The sequence below is a fragment of the Euleptes europaea genome, chromosome 11, assembly GCF_029931775.1.
Source record: "Euleptes europaea isolate rEulEur1 chromosome 11, rEulEur1.hap1, whole genome shotgun sequence".
NCBI classification, from domain to species: Eukaryota; Metazoa; Chordata; class Lepidosauria; order Squamata; family Sphaerodactylidae; genus Euleptes; species Euleptes europaea.
The window spans coordinates 53,864,236-53,884,685 of NC_079322.1; the positions used below are offsets into that span (position 1 = coordinate 53,864,236).

At 41.6% G+C, this 20,450-nt stretch overlaps 1 protein-coding gene and 1 non-coding gene across 2 annotated transcripts in view; both read right to left on the reverse strand.

The window, feature by feature from the left end:
* The window catches only part of ZNF804B (zinc finger protein 804B), a 232,411-nt gene that overhangs the window by 74,068 nt on the left and 137,893 nt on the right, over window positions 1-20,450 (reverse strand). The gene's annotated exons all lie outside the window — the stretch shown is intronic.
* Window positions 12,832-12,903, reverse strand: TRNAT-UGU (transfer RNA threonine (anticodon UGU)). Its single transcript has one exon. It is a non-coding gene; the product is annotated as a tRNA-Thr (tRNA).

The following is a 20,450-nucleotide window of genomic DNA, read 5'->3' on the forward strand; positions in this document are numbered from 1 at the left end:
CTGAGAAATACTTTGTTGTACATATACAATTGGTTTGTTAGCACATTGTTATACACCTAGAACTGAGAAATACTTTGTTGTATATATGCAATTGGCTTGGTAGCGCATTGTTACATTCAATATACTTTTGTCATTACATATTGTTATCAGCCTGTTTCTGTACTAATTTTCTAACCTTAGGTAATGGTGCAGAGGTGTTGATTTTTGATTGCTTAGCCTCCAGGTAGTAGCAGAAGATCTCCTGCTATTACAACTGATCTCCAGCTGATAGAGACCAGTTCACCTGGAGAAAATGGCCGCTTTGGCAATTTGACTTAATGGCATGGAAGTCCCTCCCTTCACCAAACCCCGCCCTCCTCAGGCTCCGCCCCTAAAACCTCCCTCCGATTGCCAAGAGGGAACTGGCAACCCTAGTGTAGTCTGCATCCAACCTCATTACTTCAATTTTAGTTTAGAGAAAGTTAACTGGATTGGAATCCTACTGAAGTATCCTGAGAAATATCTCGAGTTATTCACATCGAAGTCCACTGAAATCAGTGTACGTAGACTGGAGTGACTCTGCATAGGATCACACTGTTAAGCATGCTTGATTTCAGTGGGGAATAGGGCCAGTGCATCCTTTGTGCTGCTAAAATCCTCACACAGTGACTGCTACAACCTTATTTTCAAGTGGGAGTAGTGGAAGCCTCCAAAATTACTCCACCAGGGAAACCTGTAATTTTATGTGGGAAGAAGCATCTCACTGTAGAATTACTTCCTTCTGAACTATGTTGAATTTCAGTTTAGGGCTTAATTGGACAAAAGGGATTCCTGAGTAGGTCCCCTACTGTTTTTTTAAATTGCTAATAGCAACTCCGAGGCCCTGGATTGAGCTTCAGGCCATGGTGCTGGGTTTCAAACCCTCTACATCTTCTTCATTTTCAGTGGTGCTATGAGGCTGTTGTTTGTCCTGCAGAGAAAAATATACAGGCTCTCGGATAGGACCTGTGGCATCTGACAAAGTGCATTTTGGCTCATGGAAACTTATCTCTTGGAAAATATTTTCTCCATAGGGCAATGCAATCCCAGGGGCACAACTGTGCAAATGGTGTAGGGTGAAAGAGTTCACTGCGCTCACCCACCAGCCATGGCCTTGATCTGAATTCCCCCTTCCAGAGGCAACAATTAGTGATTAAAATAACAGCTCATGGATCTCTTGCAGTCATGTCTAACTGTATCCTTTCACCAAACATAGCATTACTGTTTTCTCATACATAGGGAAGGGGGTAGTTGGGATGGGTGGAGCCGTGCCGCCTCCTGAGAGGCTTGCTGCCTTGACACAGCAGGCCAAAAATGTAATTTTAGAAAACGCTGTGGAACTCCTCCATTGGGCTACGCCTCCCTTTTTGCAGGTGCAAGTTCGTGCCGGCAAACGGGGGCATTCCCAGGGCGAAAGGCCTCAGGGAGGTGACTAGTCAACACTGCCCCCAGGAATATCCTCTTTGGTGTCAGCACGAGCACTCGTGCCAGAAAAACTCTGCCACTGCGGCTGCACTGGGGCCCATGCATGGCGCTGCCGTGTGGCTTCGTTGTGCTAGCATAAGTGGCCCTGTGCTGGCGTTAGCGCCACTTTAGCCAGTGCAAGTGGCACTAATGCCAGTGCAGGGGTCATGCCGGCTCCAAATATGTCCCCCCTCTTCAGGATTGCTCTGTTAGTCTTACACACAAGGCATCACTGATGGTTGTAGGAATCTGGGGGACCTTAGGTGGGTTTTGTTCTTTGGGCGGGGGGTTCCATGCAAAGAGAGAATGGCAGCACAGTTGGGATGGCCTAGGAAATTTCCTGAAATCTAAAAAAAAAAAATTGTTTCATCTATTGAATCCAAGGGGGGTGGTCCTGATTGCTGTTGCCAGGCTCATCATGGGCCAGTGTGCAAATAGGTACTAGTTGGTTGTTGGTCAATTTTAATCCTGTGTTATTTTTTTTATTGAAGTGGTTTTATATGTTATGTGTTGTGTTTTGATGGTTGTGAGCTGCTCAGAGCCTGGCCTTGGTTGGGACAGAGAGCGGGGTAGAAATCTGAAAAATAAATAAATAAATAAAAGGGTTCATTTTTCTGTAACACCACAGCATTGGTGATTCATATTTAGATAGAACCAATAATAGTTATTAGATCCATCACTGCATATCAGGACATTTTAAATCACACCAATAACGGTTTATTTTGCCACCAGCGCACTGTTAAATGTAATCAAGGTTAATTCTCCTGATTTCCTTTTTGTTTTACCCTATAGGCTATGACCTGTAGTACCTGAGAGATACTGCCACAATTTGTTTTTTCACCCTCTAAGGCATCGTTGGGTAACACCTTCAGCTTAGCAAATCAAAAATGTATTAAAGTTTCCTAATGTAATTTTCCTCTGGTTTGTTCCACACACGCACACAGGCAAACTCATCTTCTGAATATTCAACACAACACCCTTTGCTTACATAATGCATGAAAATTCTTTTTTTTTCTGATAAATTCTGTGTGTTTGCTCTGACACCCCATATTTCATGATATTGTGTGTCATATGAGAATAAATTCCCAAAGGCTAATCTTGGAAGTAGCTCATATTATGGTAGCTACACTCCTGAATAAAACTAATTTAGTATAGGTCATAAGGCCAATGCTGAAACAACGGTCATAAAAGAATACCAGCAAGCATATATGAAGCCGCTTCTTTAATATGAATTGCAGTGTATCAGATGACAACAATGGAAAACGTTGAATTGTAGCAACAATGAATTAGGGAGTCTTTTTAATAGTCCCATTCTTGTTGCATGCCCAGTTCAATCATGTATGTCTTCCTGATCAAGAATGACACTTCTAAAGGCTAAAAGATATGAGAGTGCTAATATTTTTTTTATCTATAAACACCACAGGATGCTGTTAGTTTATAGATTATAATACTATTTTCCTAGCTAATGAACTTCTCAAAGGAATTTTGTTTTCCCTTGGATATATATTGGTTATTGTGTTCATCACAGGCTGCATTACCCAAGGGCTCCATTTATAGCTTCATAAATTATTTTTGCAATAAACTTTCCACTTGCAGCATATGGAAATGCTGACTGAAATGAATGCACCCTCAAGAGCAACTCCAAATCCAGGTCTGCAGTCAAACAACAAAGATGACACTGGTGATACCATGAAAAAACAGGAAAGCAAAAAAGAAGAAGAAAGATAACACTGTGAATATGTATTTGCTTGGCTAAAATGTGCCTCACTCTAACAGCACTGAAAGGCTTTCAATAAATTGCCCTTAAAGTGTTTACATTGATTTAAAAAAAAAAAAAAATTGCTACTTGTCATGCAAGATAAAATATCAACTGCTAGATTAAGCTTAGGGTAGGAACGGAAGAAAACATATACTGGATACAAATCTATGCATTGTACACATGAATACACCCAGCAATAGTGGGAATAGATTCATGAAACAAACATGCTTTTGGCATTCGATAATTGCCTTGTGTCTAAAAGCAAAAAGGAACTTTGCTGATCTGTACCAGAACAGACATGTAGAAGGAATGGAATGCCTCTCTGGAAATCCATATTGCTTCCAGGAAATGTACTTCTTTACCAAATACCTCCCTTCAATACATGAAATTTTAGAGCTAAATAAATTTATTTCTGAGTTAGAAAGATGTACATCAAATTGCAATAATGCAGAATGAAATGTGGTCCCACAGATAGTTGGCGCAGAGTGTCTGGGCAAACGCTGGACCAATTTCTCTTCCCTGTTATCTCCATTCCATCTTCAATTTTCTTCACCCGTGCTTCCTCCTTCTTCCAGTCCTTTGGAACTGTTGTCTCTGAGCAGAACTACACATGATCTTTTTTTTAATGCAGATCCAGAGCTGCTACAGGGAATGCCATTTGGGGGCCCAATTTGGCTTGGCCTGATTTCTTTGCTTCTCCCTCCTGCTGCAGTCCAAAATGACCCCCCCATGATGCTCCTGGCAGACCCCCAGGACAGCGTGAGGAATGAGTCAGACATTTGCACCAGAAGGGGTGAAATTTTCCAATGGATTCATCCCCTATGAATTTTATCTGTTCAGCTTTTCCACATTTTCAGTGGCGCCTTTCGTGCAGGGGATGCCAAGAAAGCTGAGCTGCAGGACCAACTATTCATATTTAAATAATTGTAAATTCTTCCCAATAAATTATCCTTATATTGCATTATCAAATTTTCATATTCAGTTAAGTCTCTTATCCCTTTATTTGAAAATTGGCAATCTTCCTTTCTATCTCATAGGGATTTGGTAGAGATAAAATGGAGGACAAGAGAACAATGTAAACTGCTTTGGATCCCAATTGGGGAGAAAGGCAGGGTATAAATGAAGTAAATAAATAAATGGGGTTACTGTACAGGAAGCAGCTTGAAGACAACATGTTAAATTTATGAATAATAAACACCTTTGGGTTGCCAGGTCCCTATTCACTTCTGGTGGGAGGTTTTTGGGGCAGAGCCTGAAGAGAGAGGTGTTTGGGAAGGGGAAGGACTTCAATGCCATACAGTCCAATTGCCAAAGCGGCCATTTTCTCCAGGTGAACTGATCTCTATCGGCTGGTGATCAGTTGTAATAGCGGGAGATCTCCAGCTAGTACCTGGAGCTTGGCAACCCTAACAGGAGGTATTGAGCCATGCAATAGAATCACAGTTCATACATCAATAACAACTACAGAATAAAATAGCATTAAAAATAAATGATAGGGGTTTGTGAGATTGTCATGTTAATATGTAGCAAGAGAGTGTCTCAAAGATATTAGACAAGAATTTAGCCACAGATCACGTAACTGCAGGACTAATGTCAGCCAACAAAAAGGAATCTACATGAGGTTCTTGGCCTATTTGCCTAAACTGTCATGTAATCTGCTTGGCTGTGGCAACCCATGTGATTTTGTTTGCAAGTATGTGTGAGCATCATTGGAACATCAACAAACTTTTCATGAGGGAGTAGAACAAAAAGGGGGATGGGGGAGAAAGAAAATGTTTCCAGGCTTGTCGGCAGGGCCAAAAAGACTACAGTTTGTAGCTGGCTTAAAATGTCGATCTGTAGGTGTTTCAGATTTCCAGTGCAATCGTAAACACGGTTATATCCTTCTGAGCCCATTGACTTTAATGTGTTTTGAAGGGTGTAACTATTTGGGGGAATTGCACTGTTAATTAAATTATGAGGTGCAGAATGCAAATCAGATTTCAAGATGCCCCTGAGGGAAAGAAATGAAGTGTCTCTCTTTAAACACATAAAAACCATCAAAAGTGCAGAAGCAGAGTTACTTGTTTTGTATTGTTATTTGTTTCTGACTGGAATAATGGTGTAAAAATCCTGAGTATAATAATCTAAAGCAGCATTCACATGCTACCATCAGCAGCTCCCTTTATGGGCTTCATTAAATGCAAATGTCCTTCTTGCATGATAGGTTTATAGGGTTGCCAGCTCCTGGTTGGGAAATACCTGGATATTTTGAGGGTGAAGCCTGAGGAGGGCAGGGTTTGGGGAGGGGAGGAACTTCAGTGGGGTATAATGCCATACAGTCCATCTTCCAAAGTCCATTTTCTCCAGGTGAACTGATCTTTGTAACCTGGTGATCAGTTGTAATAGCACAAGGTTGGCAACCCTATCGGTGTAATATGTGAACCAGGAACAGATAGTATACTGTGGCAATAACCATTTAAATCTGTGATACTATCAGGTAGAGTTCAGAGAAGATCCATGTGCATTTTAGGTCAGAAGATATCTGAACTCCAGAAAAAAACTATTATAAACAAAACTCTGATCCTTTTAAGGTAAAACAAAGACTTGAAGCAAATTGTCAAGGAACAGCTGACAACATAAATCTCAAACAACCCTGGCTGACACAAGCTTAGGATCCTCAGGGGAAAAGTGCCACCAAACTTTTCTGTGTTCAAGCAAAACATAAATTTCCTTGAATAAACACTGACATGGATACAAGAAATCTATCCATACAAGATAATGTTTGCAGTTGTCAATAGAAAATGTAGGCATTCAAGGTCAAAAAAATATATTTTAAAAATCAGTATGCATGTTCTTAAGATAAATTGGGGCAAGAAATCCTTTGTAGCCCAATTTTACCATTATGGATAGACACTTCCAGGCATTTATCCTTGCCTTTTGTTCATATATATGAGCAAGGAGAGAAAAAAGGTGGTGGGAATGTCCCATGAAGCTTCCACGTCCCTTCTCTTCCTCTTGCTTTGCCTTGGACTCTGCTTCCTCCAGACTTTTCCCACCCCTTGGCTTCTTTCACCCTTCCATCTCTCAGCTCCCTCCTGTCCTCTGCCTCCCTTCCCTCTGTATCCCCAGGCTTTGCCTCCTTTCCCTTTTTCCTGCATTTACAGTTTATCCCTATGGCTAATTTCTAAACACATGGGTATATCTCCTATTAGGCTGGTGAAAGTTCTTCCAGGCTGAGGAGCCTTTCCCCAGCATGAGATTCACTCTCCAACCTAACTGGCTATTAGAAGAAGGAGGAGGAGGAGGAGGAGGAAGAGGAGGAAGAGGAGTTGGTTTTTATATGCCGACTTTCTCTACCACTTAAGGAAGAACCAGACTGGCTTACAATCACCTTTCCTCCCCCACCCGCAAAACAGACACTCTGTGAGGTAGATGGGGCTGAGAGAGCTCTAAAGAGAGCTGTGACTAGCCCAAGATCACCCAGCTGGCTTCATGTGTAGGAGTGGAGAAACCAATCCAGATCACCAGATTAGCCTCCACCGCTCATGTGGAGGAGTGGGGAATCAAACCCAGTTGTCCAGATTAGAGTCCACTACTCCAAACCACCACTCTTAACCACTACACCACACCACACTGGCTTTCTGATGCCATTATTTCCTGTGAATAGGGTCTCTATTCATGGTATATGAAGAGAAACAGATCAGAATGCTGATGTTAGAATCCTGCATATTCAGAGATCCTTGATATCATTTTATCAACAGCAGTCCCAGGGGATCAGAGGCTGCTGGGAACAGGTAGGATGCGGGGTGGGGGAGTCAGGAGCCCTGCCTTAGTGGCTGTGTAGGGCTGGCCCAATCCAACTGCATCCCTCCTGCCTAGACTGTAGATATACTGTGGCCCTGTGTGTTATTTCATGTTAGATTAAGGAGGAGGAAGTGGAAAGCAAAGAGAAGCAGAGGAAGGAACAAGAACCAAGAATGTCACAGGACAGCAGCAGCAGGATGATTGCATCAACTGATAGTTTGCACATATACCTGGGACTAGGCTCCATTGAACACATTTGGACTTACTTCTTTACACTTGCATCACATTGCACTGTAATTGGGACAGAGAACAAAGTGATCTGCTTCTGGGAATACAGGCGCAAACAGACTTTTGTCCAGCAACATCAGTGAACATCAACAACAAACAATACATGGTGAAGGAAGCATTTGGAAATGTAATTCTGGATTACATAGGCTTTACATAATTCTTAAAATCTAAGGAATACCTATTATTTATATTTGAAATATTCTGCCCAACTAACCAGAGCTACCTTTTTGATCAATCAAAAATACTTTTAAACAGTTAACTGAAACAATCAATTAAAGGTCTCACTGGAACAATTTCAGCTGCCTTATGGAAGGCCAAGTCCTGTTCCATTAATGCATTTAAGCATCATTTTAAAATTATTTAGAAAGCAGATTTTCATGAGGCTATCACTCATTGATTCACTAGGTTCCTAAGGGGCCTGGTAACTGACTTCCTCTTTGCCTAATTACATTATTTATTAAGTGATAATAGTTTAAACTATTTGTTTCCTTGACTTTTAAGATGGCTAATCGTTACTTTGCCAATTAGAAACCACGATCTCTGGGAACGGTGTCCTAGACTCCATCACCGCTCATTAAATTATCCATTTCTGTTTCTGCATTATTGAGCCTGATCAGAACCACAGGGGAGATCCTTACAGAACTTGTGCGTTGCTGTCAGGCTGATCTTAATCTTTGCTATCAATCATGTCAATAGGAGCCGGCATACTTGTGTTGGCCACCAACACATCCTTTTGTTTTGATCTGTTGTGTGAGTTGCTATTACTATGGACATCTTCCATTATAAAAAGGGGAAGTGCCATATTGGGCATCCTTCAAGGACTTTTGCTATTGCAATACTGCTAGTAACCTTTAGAGCAGCAACCCGATATAGGGAGAGCTTTCCCCTCTCATCTTATTGATGAATACTTGAGAGACTCCTTGGTGTCAGCTAACTTATAAACATCTTCTGCTTCAGCAGTTTATTAGCAGGATGCACTGAGACTGGACGGTGTTTTTGATCAAAACATGAGCTGCCCATTCCTGAAGGGGGGTGGTTGGATGTACGGCGGCCAGGAGTCACGGTGTCTCCACAGAGGCTTCCCAGCTGCTGCTGGGAGAAAATAAAACAATTTAAAAAGTAAATGGGGAAAGTGCCCCCATAGAAAACAGCGAGGCTATGCCACCAAAAAAAGTGGTGTAGCAATGCTGCAACTCGAGGGGGAATTCCCAGGGTGAAAGGGGTTAGGATGCTGCCTAAAGACAGTTCTGCCCCCTAGAACACCCCCCCCCCCAAATGCCGGCATGGGCTCCTACTTCTGGGATTTTGCTCCTGGCATGGCTGCGGCAGCGGCAGAGCCCTGCACAGTGGCGTGGCTTACTGGCACCAGCATGAATGCCCCCTGTGCCAGTGTAAATACCCCTTATCCCAGGATAAATGGGTACTTGGCGCTGGGTCACACCGACTCCTATACCAATTCCCCCCTTCAGGATTGCACTCAAAGTGTCAGTCCTTGAATTCTGTGTTTAAATTTGGGTATATATTAATTCAGAAATATATACTTTGATTTTTGAAAAAATGAAAATCATGACATTGTTAAAAAGTAAAGATTGTTTCTGAAAAAAACTGTGAATGGGAAGGAAACTTTGCTGTATATGCATATATACAGTTGTAGCTGCTCTAATTATTGCCTAATAAATATAAGGTTATGTCACTATGGGCCTAAAACTGAATTCACAAAGTAGAGTACTAGAGCATGCTCCGAAGAACAACTGTTTTGCCCAGAATAATTTTTTACCTTGTGACTTGGATACAAGAGTACAAGGAAAATGAGCATATTAAGTAGAATGCCAGTTCTTCGAAATACAGCTTTCCTTGTCACATGAGCTGGTGCAGTCTTTCCAAGAAATATCCTTACAGAAGGCAGGCTGAAGTTCATCTATTGATGAAGACTATAGTGTAGAAATGTAACATCTGACATTGAAGTCCCTTTTTTCAGTAGCAAACTCCAATGGAGGTCTTATATGTTCAGAAGGAAGATAATTATAAAAGTGCCTGGGTAAAATTAGTGGATAGCAAATTCAAGTAGCTTGGTCTTTTCCTTACTATGAGCAAAAATATGGGCTATTACGAAGCACTGAGAAATATCAAAATGAGGGTCATCAAACTTGATAGAATTAGCACCAAGTTTCGAGCTCATCGTGTATGCTTTCACTCTAGCCCTTGGAATCTCTCCCCTGTGAGTCTTCCTCCATATTTAAAATATTTTAATGTTCCTAGCAACCGCATTTATACTAGATAGATAGACTGAATGCTTTGCCTGCAGCCGAATTGAAGGGGCAATTTGCTAGTACTCCATTCTCTGGCCACCTCTGTTGTTGTGTCTCTGGTATGATTGAGACCATTGATCACATTTTGTTATTTTGTTATCAATGGTCCTCATTGTGAGAACTCTGGATTTCCCCCATTTAGAGCAAGTACTGACTTGCTATTGACCCTCAGGTATTTTTTGTTTGTTCCATAAACAGGAAGATGGTGCTGAGGAAAAGTAGCAGCCAATAGAATAAAAGGGCACTAAGCAACATTGAAACAACGGAAATGTTTGGTAAGAGGAACAGTTCTTTGGTAATAATGTTTGGCTATAATGTACTGTTGTCAGAAATGAGAGAATATTCAGCAAGCTTTATATTTATGTTCACATTTACACCCTACCTCCAAGGAGTTCAGGATAGCATACATCCTCCCTCCCCCAGCACATGTTTTGTCTTGGGAATAACTTTATGATTAGAGATGATGACTTCCCTACTCAGTGAGTTTCATGGCAGAGTGGAGATTTCAACTCATATCTCCCTAGTCGTAGCTTGACAATTTACAGTGTACTCACTGGCTGTCAACACCTCAGTGAAGGTAAATTCCTTTACTGATGAAATTCCAGCTTCCCACTGATAAAGTAGACCGTTCATACTCAGAAACAATTGTGCAAAAACCTGCATGCTGTTCCTGTCCAATGTCCTACTTCTTCATTTCCCTCCCCGCATTTCTGTCTGCAGTATTCAATAATGAAATGTGCTTTTCTGTGTTAGGATTTAGGCCAGGAAGATGGTCTGAGTGAACAATTGCTATGTGTATGAGGAATTGCAGTTACATACAGAGCCATCCTACTTTCTGAGTTGACTGAAGTGATCAAGACTTAGCAGAGTATAACTGTTCTGGGGATGGCACTGTTAAAGTTGTAATGGGAAGGAGGTGGGGTACAGAAAACCAGCCTTGTTTAGATCTTATGGTACAGCATGTGTACTTTTTGAATACTTTTCCATAGTTCCCTTTGATATCTGTAGATCACTGAAATGCTGGCGTGCAACAGATAACAGCAGCAAAGACAGCAAGCTATTGCCATTTTAAGACTTTAATTTTATTTATTCAAACACACATCAAGAGATTGTACTACAAAGAAGATGATGGTGTCAAAATGAATGGTACTCCAGCTGTCCATCAGATGTGTAATTATGAAGAATAGTTCTGGAATGAATCAGGAGTTAAACGTAGCGAGGGCATATTTTTGAATAAATCAATGTAATGTAGCTTTTTGATTGACAGGAAAAGATTCCGGCAGATTGCATTGAGCAGCAAACAGTAGCTCTGATGTCTTCTTGAATTTTTTATGGGTTCAATATTTCTTCAATGATGACAGCTTAGAAAACTGACAACTTCATAACAAAGGTAGCGGTTGGTCCAAATTCCTGTCATTGATAGAAGTGGATGAATGTAAACAGGACAGCAGAGTCTCCCTTAGAATCTACTTTCACACACAGCTTTGGCAAATAATATCCTGAATGGAAAGAGAGCTACCAAAGTTATATTTCTAATTTCTAACAATCCTCATAAAATTAAGATTATTAAAATTGGGATAATCTTAATTCCAGTCAATACTAGCACTGAGGAGCTAGAAAGATCAGAACAGGAATTAGAGCTGCTGTGTCAAATATTGACATAGTTTTCAATTCCCACAAGAAGTACCACTTTAATGAGGCATTTCCCACCATACTTCTTGTTTACCAGTAATTGCTCTGCAGAAGTATAGGCATCACCACCAGAACTTCCAAGTCCCTATGGCTGTAATTACAGGCAACAGTACAGATTATAAATTCAAAAAATCCAAAGCAGGGGTGGAATAGGATGGAAGAAAAGGCCCTGGAAAAGGGCTTTGCCTCCTGGCCTGGCCTCACCCCCTAAAGGAGGGAGGGAAAGGCTGCCTGCCTACCCACCAAGTGCATGGTTCCCTCCACCTGGGCTGGGCTAGCTTTAGAGTTCCCAGCTCCGGGTTAGGAAATACCTTGAGATTTTGGGGGTGGAGCCTGAGGAGGGTGGGGTTTTGTGAGGGGAAGTATTTCAGTGGAGTATAATGCCAGAGTCCACCTTCCAAAGAAGCCATTTTCTCCCAGTGAACTGATCTCTCTTGCCTGGAGATGTTGTAATAGCAGGTGATCTCCAGCTGCTACTTGGAGGCTGGAGATCTCCCGCTATTACAACTGATCCCCCAGCAACACAGATCAGTTCACCTGAAGGTAGACTATATAGCATCATACCCCATTGAACTCACTCCCCTCCACAAACCCCACCCTCCTCAAGCTCCACCCCCAAAATCTCCATGTATTTCCTAACCCAGAGCTGGCAACCTTACCAATGTGGAATAGTGGACAGCGTTTCAGACTAGGATCTGGGAGACCCAGATTTGAATTTCCACCCTGCCATGGAAGCTTGGGCCAGTGACAAAGTCTCACCACTGTCAACCTCACAGGGTTGTAGTGAGGATAAAATTGAGGAGAAGAGAATGATGTAAGATACTTTGAGCCCCCATTGGGGAGAAAGGCACTACTGAGAATGAGGACATCAGCAAAAACAAGTACCAAGGAGCCACCAGAGTCAATCCAGTCAAGTGCTCAGCTGGAAGCTCAGTTGCTCTTTACCAGTTTCCTGCCCCTGACTTTCTGCTGATAGGAATGGTCAGATGTCATTCAAAACTGATAACCCCTTCTTTGAAAGGGACTATGCCAGCACAAGGTGGGTGTGACAGGCAGACACTTGCTTCCCTACAGTGGAGCCTTCAGGTAACTGCTTTATGTTTTTTACAGGGATACTTTTACAATGGAATCAATAAATTGGATGAACATGTGACTCAGCCTTAGAATCAGCCTGATCATTAATGCATCCAAGTCAGTAATGTCTACTTTGACTGGCAGTGGGTCTCCTGGTTCTCAGACTAGGGATGTCAGCCTCCAGGTGGGAATCCCCCGGAATTACAGATCATCTCCTGACTACAGAGATCAGTTCCCCTGGGGAAAATGAATACTTTGGATAGTGGACTCTGTGGCATTGTGCCCCGATGTCCTCCTCAGCCTCTAACCCCAAATCTCCAGGAATTTCCCAACCTGTATCTGGAACCCCCCCCCCACATCCCCTGCCAGTGGTGAGGGGGTCCTGGCAACTCTATCTCAGACACACATCTTTCAAATCACCTCCTACCTAACCCTTGTAATGGGAGATGCCAGGGATTGAACCTGGGACCTTCTGCTTACAAAGCAGGCACTCTACCACTGAGCCACAGCCCCTCCATTACAGTAATCATAATTAATAGGAGAGATGAAAATGGCTGTAATCCTAATTTACTGCTAATTTTATGAAAATTAAAACAGATGTATAAATTAAAGGTTTATATACCACTTGGAATCATTTCCGCCATCACTGTGATGATATCTGAACGCATCCCCCAGCATATAATCATTTTTTTTCATAAAATTTTTATTATTTTTAAAATATTTTACTGTCTGGTACTTTTCAGCAACACATTCATTTCATAAATCATACAATAAAAAACTTTAACAGTGTCATCGAAAAGTATATTCATCTATTAATTAAAAGATATTCAAATAAGAGACTTCCCCCTCACCTTCCTCCATCTTGTTATAAATTTATCTATTCTTTTGCAAAGAAGTTCTAATCCAGAAAAATACATCAAGCTTGATTACTAAGTTAATTCTAAATTATTCAATTCATTTACAATTAGTACGTGTTTATTATTGATTTCATATATAGTAACAGATTTTATTTCAAAACCGTTCTTAAGATAAAAGGATTAGATCAGTAAATACAAAATTCCCTAGTCATCATTTAAATCCCTGTTTAGCCCTGTTTCTCTCTATCACCCATAAACTGCATGTTTCCTTTTAGTTTTGTTCTTGCTGTGAATTTTTGTTTTTCCAACACTTTTGTTATTTTTAATGTCCTGTCTTTTTTGTCCAGATGTCAAGGCCAACTCCTTTTTCTCCTCTTCTTGTTGATGTTGTGGCTCCTGGTTAAGGCCAGCTAGATCTTTTTCATAATTCTTCAAAAAGTTTTTTACTTCCTCCTGTGAAGTGATAGTAAATCTGACCTCTTTGTAGGTAAAAGTGACTCCCTGTGGGAAGATCCAGCAGAATCTTATTCCATTCTTCTTCAATGTCCCAGTAAATTCTTTGTACATATTTCTCTTCATCATCAAATGTCGTGGGATATCCTTAAGAATGATAAGAGGATTTCCATTCACAAACAAAGGATTATCATAGAGGGTTTGCATAATATAAACTTTCATCCTTATATCATAAAAGGAAATCATAATATCTCTTGCCTTTGTCTTCTCCAAACTGGTGGGTAAAGGAATTCTATATACTTTGTTTATTGCATAATCCAGATCTTGTTCACTTATATGAATCAGGTCAGCCAATGATTTTATGATAGTTATTCTGGTACATCCCATTGCTTCTGGAAAATTGCGAAGACGTACGTTCGATTGTCTTAATTTTAACTCCATAGTAGCCAGTTGGTCTAAAACATTTTCTTGTTGGAAATGTATAGCTTGAATTTGATTACCTTGAAGTATCTGTTTATTTTTAATATCTTTCTGTTCTTCAATTGCCTTTTTAATTGAAGTATCCATTTTTCCCATGTCAGTTTTCATTGTAGATATTTGAGATTTCATAGTTGTAATTTCGCTTGCCAAAATGTCCAATTTCTGACTAGTCTGGTTGGTAGTTTGAGTTAGACTAGTCAATATGTTGGTTAGCTGAGCCAGACGTTGAGATTGTTGCTCATATTGTTTAGTAAAGGCATCCATGTGTTTTGTTAACATTTCCTGTATTTTCTCGTCGGCCTTTCCCATGTTTATTTCTGAAAATAGTTCTAATAATTCACCAATACCAAGAAGTGCTGTTTTAAATATGTTGGCAGGGTCCAAGACCTTGTAGTGGTTCTATTCATCAATTATACAGGTCCCGGGATTAAATGGCTGCAAATTCTTCTCTCTGCTGTAAAACAATTAGTGTTGTTGTAAAGGGCCATCAAGTTTTATTGACACTCTGCTCGATTGTAAAAGAAGGGGGTGAGCTGGGCATTATTTAAATCGCGGACCTTCGGCTGTCTTGTTTTCCAGTAGTAGGAATATATTGCGTGTTGCACAATAAAGACACACTTCAAGCCTTGCGATTTTCCTGTATGATCTTTCCCTTTCAGTCTCGATGGTTTTCTTTGATGAATCGGAAAGACGTCATCTCCAGAGGAATTTAGCCCATTCGCTCCCACACCTTTTAACACCTCGGCTTCTAATTGGTAGCTAGAGTGTCTGTCACCGTCCCGTTTGTTATGCCAAAGTGGAGATCGAATAGATAAGGCTCCTGCCGTTCAACTATAGTCTTTTTAAACAAACAAAGTCACTTATATTCTGGACAGAGAGATGCAGATTGCATTGATGATTGTTACGATCTTCCAGAGCTTCAATTTCAAGGTAAAGACAAAAGAATTCTTGCAACTCAGATGTTGGATGATAAGGTTATGGTGATGATAATTTTCTTAGATGGTGATTGAAGGGGGAGGACTGAACCTTGATTACCCATGAAATGTTCCGGCGATGACTTTCCCTCTGCCCGCAGGACCGGCATCAAAACTTCCGAGGGGCTTAGAAGCCTCCCTCGGAGAGTTCTGGAGGTCAAACCGCATAAGCGGCTGCAGGGAATTCCTGCTTCCCAAGTCCACTGTTTAGGACCGGGTTGAGGTGCTGTTTAGCACCCCAATTTGAACATTTCTTGGATTTTTCCTGGAGAGGCCAGGAAACATGGCGCTCAGCCCAGCTGCCCCAGCAGGAAGTCCCCCAGCATATAATCATGACAGACAATTGGTATAGCTATTAAAACAATACAAAAATTTGTCTTGCTCATAATAAAAACCTTTTTTATGGGAAGTAATTAGAAATGGGAAATTAGGCATTCCAGTTTGCACAGAAATTTTGAACTGCGATGAAGTTAAATGAAACTATTCATTACTGTTCAAATGCAGCAAAGCAAAATTGTTTTTGTGCATTTATAAACAGAATTAATTATATACATACTCAAATGCAGATTTTGCAAAAAAAAATGCTGCAGAATTTGACTACCATTACAAGGTCTATCTACTGCTTATTTTCTGAACAATTTGGACTGGAGCACTTTAAAAGTGGAAAGGCCACTGAGCAGGGGGGTTGGACTAGGTGGCCCATACTGCCCCTTCCAATTCTATGATTTTACTAAATGTGGTATATAAATTGAAGAGTTGACTCAACATACTGCTGCTTCCAGAATTAAGATTAATACTGCACTGTTTACTTATATATTCTTTTTAGCTCTGCTGTTTTACCCAGTGTTGTTTAGCTCAATGATTTGCAGGATATGATAAAGGCCAGAATTGTTCCTTTTTGGGTCTAGAGATTTCCATTGAAGCTTTCTATATAAACAAAGGTTGTTTCAGATATACATTCTCCTCATGTCTATCCCATCAGTTAAGATCTGCCTTCAAGCCTTGATCTCTGTGCCACTGCCTTCAGAGAAAAAGCAGGTAGGTACCAGGAACAGGTTTTTTCCAGTGTGAAATCTTACCTGTAGAATGTCCTTCCTCTTCAGGCTTACGTTGAGTCTATACTATTCTCTTTCAGGCACCAGGACAATACATTTCTTTTTTACCCAGGCTTCACGCTAAGGGTGTTTAATATTTTTAGTTGTTTTATGGTCTGCTTCTGGTATGATAACCATTTTATAAATATCTTGTATGTCTCTGGCTTGTTTTTAATGGCTTTTGGGGTGTTTTATATTGCTAATTTCTGATAATTTTATGATTTTATTGTGCTTTTTCTTGCAAGCTACCTCTAGCAAGACTCTGACTTTTCATATTCTTTGTAGCTCAAATCAGATCACACTCTACCAATTACAATAAGACTTCATCAAATTCTTAAATGGTTTAATATGACTGCTGAACTCTTGACCATGTATTTCAAGACGTTATTCCGCTCCATTTGTCCACGGTTTGCATCTAGACCTGGATTTGCTTAAACTGCCATCTCTTTTTTCAGTGATATTTTGGTTTAGCATGTTACCCTGTCATTCTCCCTGTCTGAACGCTCTTCAGAATGACATCCTGCACCCTTCTTTTGCATGTTGTTGCCTCTGAGCATCAAAAACACATATGCATTTGCCTCAAGGCTGCTCTAAAATAGGAAAAGTCTAGCCATTCCCTCCTGCAAAGTTGTGCTCTAGAAAAAGTCACCTAAAATGGACCTGTGGTAAGGAGGACCACAGAAGCTACTGTAACCCAGCAGCACTCTGGCTATACAGATCCCTCTCCTAAATTACCTTTCCCAACTGGAGAGTTGAGGGTAGGGTTGCCAACCTCCAGGTATTAGCTGGAGATCTCCTGCTGTGACAACTGATCTCCAGCCAATAGAAATCAGTTCACCTGGAGAAAATGGCTGCTTTGGAAATTGGACTCTATGGCATTGAAATCTCTCCCCTCCCCAAACTCCACCCTCCTTAGGCTCCGCCCTAAAAATCTCCCGGTATTTTCCAACCTGGAACTTGCAAGCCTAGTTGGGGGTGGGGAATCAGATCAGTAAATGACAACACCCTTGTGGCTTGGCAAACAAATGTGACGTGGCTTCCAAAAGGAAAACATTCCAGGTGTTATGGTTTTTAAGGTAACAAACATTTAACACAAACCCAACAACCTTACAACTAGAGGCAAAACTGAATCATAATAGCAATGAACATAGCAATATTTGTAGAGACAGGATCTTCAGTGCCCTTCAAAAAAAAAAAAAGGCACTCAGAACAAAAGCAAATCCTAGCAAACTGTGCCTAGTAGCACAAGGAAATGAGAAAGTCCAAAATGTTAATTTATAAAAGTGCAAGGCTGCTGCTTTCCCATGTGCTCTTTCAATGGCTCTTGCTGCTGCTGCTGCTGCTCTGGATGCTTTCTTTCTCTGCCTTGGGCCTGCAAAGAAATCAACAGTTCCCTCAGCTCACCTCTAGGCCTTCTCCTGCTGCAGGCCAGGCTGACTCAGGGGAAAGCATTTTAAACAACATATAATAGCTTGACAAACCTTTCCGTTATATCAACACCTAAAAAGAAAATTCTAATATGCAATTTTCCCCTGGTTGGGCCCATCACATACGGGCAAAGAAACCAGCAGTTCCCTCAGTTCAGCTCTGTGCCAAGCCAGACTGACTGAGGGGGTAGGGCTCTTGCTGTGGACAGTACAGGAGTAACTTGACCAACTACCCATACTCTGTGACCTTTTCGTCCCCTAGGCCATAAATGCTAAACCTTTTAATAGAAATAAAATATTTTAAAGAGAAAATGACATGGGTTACACTATCATGATGGCCAAACCCATGGCCCTTTGTGCAAAGGATGAAACAACAGTTAGAGGTAGTATGCAAGAAAAACAACAAACCCATTATAGTTGGGAATCAACAGCCCTCCTGCTGTGCACCTCCAGTGGAATCGGCAATTTCCCCTTCCATCTGTATCCTCTCATGCATCATCAAATACTGCTCCAGGGGGGTGTCCTGACTTTCAAGAATGGCCTTTCCAGAGGTTTATGGAGCTGATCTGATGTATAATCTGATGGACCCATGTCTATATCTCCTGAGAAACAGTCTCTGCGGACTGAAAAAAGAAATGGTTTGGGACTGTCCTGAACAGGAGCTCAAGCAATTTATTACTATATTTCAGACCCTTGTTATCCTGAGCCAATGCACCCAGATTTCCCATTCACTGCAGAATCAAGTAGAGTTCAAAATGAGCATCCCAGTAGGGCACACAGAGCCAATACTAATCTTGCAGGCAAGACTGAAGCTTGTCTAGCTGAAACCTTATCATATGGTAATGGAGCTGTGAACTGGGATGTATTTATGTGAGGAAGTAGTAGCAACTGCAAGTTGTTGCATATCAAAACCCTTTCCCTTCTCAAATTTGATTTAATAGGTACCAAAATGGGGCATTTCCTCTCCAGGTACAGAGTTTAGCAAGATAGTTTTAATGTTTTTTAAAATGGAGAGATTTTGCAAAATTGTTCAGTAGACGAGACTTATCAGCCCTATCCTTTTTAGCTTCTTAGTCCTTTAACATAAGAATTGTTTTATGTGCTAATTCTGTGTCTGAGCAGTGAGCTACGCTTTTTATTATTTATGCTCCAAAAACGAATCACAGTGCAAAAATAAGATGCGACATGGCTTTAAGGTACAAACTGCATAGACACAACATATGTAAGCATATAAACATTATAAAATGCCAGCTTATCAAGAAAGATTTATTTACTGCTCTTTTCCAAAGGAAGTGAAACTCACTGTCCTTGAAAGAAAGGCACTGGTCAAAGTATCAGAACAAGGCAATTGCGACTGACGCCCTGGAGAAATTTTAAGAAGCTAATAAAAAGACACTGTGTAATGACTGAGTTATAAGTAACCTCTTCTAAATTATGCTGCCTCAAAGGCAGAATAATCCAGTGGATAGAGAGCAATTCACCTGGAGAAAATGGCCACTTTGGCAATTGGACTCTATGGCATTGAAGTCCCACCCCAAAAACCTCCCACCGGCAGCAAAGAGGGACCTGGCAACCCTATCCAATATGGATCTGTAGTGCTCAGCTGGCTGGACTTACCCAGAATGTGGGCATGCTATCTGCTATCCGGCAGCTAGCCTGGATTTCCAGTTTTCTTTTCTTATCTACACCGTCTAAATATGGGTAGAGAAGGCAGTTTCCTACCATGCAGTGGGGAAAAGGCCTTTTCTTTTCTTCCTGCCTTAAAAATATAAAGGGCGCATGTTTGCCCTTTTGTTCTTCAGCTGTATCTGTAAGATAGCAAGTAGCAGAAAAACAAAGTGGTCTTTACATTTTCAAAACTGGAAAATATTTTTAGATGGTGCATTCAAATAACTAAACTGGGTGGCATTACTTAGTGGGTGGAAGGAATGTAGTAGGCCAGTCTTTCAGGTGCTTTTGTCTCTAGAGATTGGAAAGAATTTGGCTTATCTAAATATCTACCGTGTATACTCGTGTATAAGCCGAGTTTTTCAGCCCCCCAAAAAGGCTGAAAAATCCCAACTCGGCTTATACACGGGTCAATACGGTAATTGGCCGGTTTCTCCTTCGGAGCCACCTGAATCGCACTCCCGCCGGCCAGCTGATTAACCCCCACCCCCCCAGTGCGCTCCCGCCAGCCAGCTGATTCCCCCCCAGCCACCCTAACTGCACCGCACCTTCTGTTGTGCGGCGGCAGCGGCGGTTTCTTCCCCCCCACCTCACCCGGGCTGGTCCTCCTGCTCTACAGCTGATCCGCGGGCCTCCAGCTGATCCGTGGGCCTCCTCCGGGCCTCTTCCTCCTGCTCTAAAATGGCGGCCGCCATTTTAGAGCGCCAATTCCCCGCCTCTCCCGGTGAGTAGGGGGTTCAGGGGCTCTTCCCCCTCCCCCCCTTGGATGGCACTGGGGTCGGGGTGGGTCTGAAGGGCCCGGGAGGCCGGCGGGAGGGCGACCCGGGGCAGGGGCGAGATCGTCCCTGCGCTCTAAAATGGCGGCCGCCATTTTAGAGCGCATTACCGGTAAAGGGAATTTCTTATTGATCTTCGGCTTTTATGCGGGTCAATAAGAAATTCCCTTTTCTGGCCTCAAATTTGGGGGGTCGGCTTATACTCGGGTCGGCTTATACCCGAGTATATACGGTAAGTAAAAGTCACGGGTTTCTAATTATTGCTTTTAATGCAGCCTAGTTTCAAACTAGGTTTTTTGGGGGCAGGATCAGGATTCAGTAACACTCTGTT